This window comes from Pseudonaja textilis, chromosome Z, assembly GCF_049901715.1.
Source record: "Pseudonaja textilis isolate UNSWEBS1 chromosome Z, rPseTex1.2, whole genome shotgun sequence".
NCBI lineage: Eukaryota > Metazoa > Chordata > Lepidosauria > Squamata > Elapidae > Pseudonaja > Pseudonaja textilis.
This window is the reverse complement of record NC_142008.1, coordinates 8,812,443-8,815,384: the sequence shown is the minus strand read 5'-3', so window position 1 is coordinate 8,815,384 and position 2,942 is coordinate 8,812,443. Positions and strand designations below refer to the sequence as shown.

The following is a 2,942-nucleotide window of genomic DNA, read 5'->3' as shown; positions in this document are numbered from 1 at the left end:
CTTCTGTATCTTAAGCCTATCTTCTGGAGTGTTGGCTATTCCTGCTATTCCTGGACCCCTCTTTAAATCTTCTACAAAAAAAAAACCAGTAAGGAGTTTATCTGTGAACCTTCTTTCCCAGGTCACCCAATAATCCAAGAAAAAGTCTATGGATTGATGGATCAAAGCTTTATGCAAATATCTACTAGTTCATAGAATGTGTGCTTGAGAAGCTCCTGTTGTGAGCCATACAAGGGAGTGGCAAATGTTCTCCCAACTGCTGCAGACATAAATCATTGCAAGCTGCAGAACATGAAAGACGTGGCTCCATCCACCAGGAATCATGTTGGCTAAGCAAGCGATCTATTGCATAAGTGAAAAGTACTCTATAGAAGTGAAGGTGCAGCATTCGGTGGAGGAGGGCTATTTAGTGACTGAAACAAGAAACGTACAACCAGTCCTCACCCTTACAGCCATTGCAGGATCCCCACAGTATGTATTTAAGGCAATTGCAGCATCTCAGGGTCACGTGATCTCCATTTGCAACCTTCCTAGCCAACATCCAACAAGCAAAATCAATGAGGGCGAGCCGGATTTATTTAACAATTATGGCTTTCATCCTTGCCCAGCCACCTTGGAGGGACTCCTCTGGCAACAGCAGGGCTGCCGTGAGCCGGCAAGATGGTGGCTGTCAAGAAGACAAAAAAGTCTTTGGGTCCATAAACTCTAGGCTTCAGCTGGTTATGAAAAGTGGTCAATATGTACTTGGATATAAACAAACTCTGAAAATGATTAGGCAGGGCAAAGCCAAGTTGGTCCTGCTTTGAGAAAAATCAGAAATTAAGTACTATGGCCAAAACTGGTATCACTACAGTGGCAACAATACTGAACCGGGAACAGTTTGTGGGAAGTACGACAGAGGATGTGCACTTGCTCTAAATGAACAAGGTGACCCTGGCATCATCAGAAGCATGCCAGAACAAACCAGTGAGAAGCAAAATGAACAAAGTTTTAAATTTTGTGCAATAAAACTGGCTTTAAATCAAGTGATTCACTTAACTTCCACTTAACAGCCATGGAAAATGGATTGTAAATGACTCACTTAAAAGACTTGCTTAGCAACAGAAATTCTTGTCCCAGTTGTGGACATAAATTGAGGACTATATATCCCCTCTGCCCAGGAGAAAATGTATTACAGTGGGAGAAAGGGAAGCTTTGTGGATCCCTATTCCAGATTTTGCTTGTTCTTTCTTTCTTTCTTTCTTTCTTTCTTTCTTTCTTTCTTTCTTTCTTTCTTTCTTTCTTTCTTTCTTTCTTTCTTTCTCTTTGCTTGCTTGCTCTTTCTTTCTTTCTTTCTTTCTTTCTTTCTTTCTTTCTCTTTGCTTGCTTGCTTTTTCTTTCTTTTTTTCTTTCTTTTTTCTCTCTCTTCTCTCTCTCTCTCTCTCTTTCTCTCAATATATATCAGGGCTAAAAAGAAAAAAAGTCATAATCCCAATTGTAAAAGTTAGATGAACTTTGTCAGGACTTACAAGGAAATCATGTTTTAGCCCAATTGCTTCATTTTCCATAGATATAGCAAAGCAAATGAAAAGTAACTTTTTCTGCATGTGTTGGCATGTCTAAAATCAGTTTATTCGGTTAGAAGATGAGGATTCCCCTTCACCTTGAGACAGAACGAACCACTATAAATACAATCTTACCAAATGCAAATAAAAATAACTCCCCCACCCCACTGGCATATTTTCAAATCAAAGGAAATTTGGTAAGGAGGGCTCACTGAAACTAGAAGTGCATTTTTTTTAATGACGTGTATTTGCTATCGCTATTTGCATAGGATTTAAATGTCTAACAAAAATGCAAAGTTTACCTGAAAGAGAAGGCAGGCTGAACCTTTGCATGCTAATCTCACAATATATTTGCAGGGACCCATGTGCTATACATGTGACCAATTTTCATGACAGACAGCACGGATGAATCATTGTGATGGGATCCCCTCTTGGGAGAACGCGGGTCTGTTTCAGAGTTGGTCAAAGTGAGAAGATATTATGAGAAGATACTAATTATATGTCTCCCACACTCCCTCCAAATCCCCCCATCCAGTTCTCTCTGCTTTTAGGTTGCAGATCCTTCTAAAGGCTGCTGCTTATCAGGTTTAGATCTATAGTGAAATTATTTTTAGAACAGGTAGCAGCACATGATCCGGATAATATGAAACAAGTGATTTGCTGAGCTTACAGCTGGAAGAAAGAAAAACGATTTTCAGAAATCGCCTTTTGTTTGATACCTTATACCAAGGATAGAGTAAGAATAAGAAGAGTAAGAGTAGGAATCCTGAATGAAGACAAATATAACTGTCCCAGGATAATATCACAAGAAGCAATCTAGGTCTAGAGGTTTTGCCTTCTGAGCTGGAGTCATCTCAGGAAACTTTATTTATTTATTCATTTTATTTTATTGATTGATTTTTATTTATTTTATTTATTTATTTATTTTTTAAATAAATAAAACTCGATTGCAGAAAGTACGACTTCAGCAACAGTGTGGTCAATTCCTGGAACTCACTACCTGACTCTGTTGTTACATCCTCAAACCCCAAAAACTTTAACCTTAAATTGTCTACTGTGAACCTCACCCCATTCTTAAGAGGCTACGAAAGGGGGCATGCATAAGTGCACTAGTGTGCTTACCATCCCTGTCCTACTGTTCCCATTTATTCGTATTCATTTATTATGTATATACTTATCCCTGTTTATACTTATAGGTTTATATGTTATGTTCATACTTATACTTGCTTTGTCATACATGTTTGACAAACTAAAGATAAATAGATAGATAGATAGATAGATAGATAGATAGATAGATAGATAGATAGATAGATAAGACCCTCCCACATAAGTATGGAGTAGAATATTTTCCCCTTTCCATTAATTGTGTCTCCAGAGACAATCTGGACAAGTCCCTGC

At 38.2% G+C, this 2,942-nt stretch overlaps 1 pseudogene; it reads left to right on the top strand.

The window, feature by feature from the left end:
* Positions 1-622: 622 nt before the first annotated feature.
* On the top strand, positions 623-1,049 carry LOC113447886 (large ribosomal subunit protein eL30 pseudogene; annotated as a pseudogene).
* Positions 1,050-2,942: the final 1,893 nt, after the last annotated feature.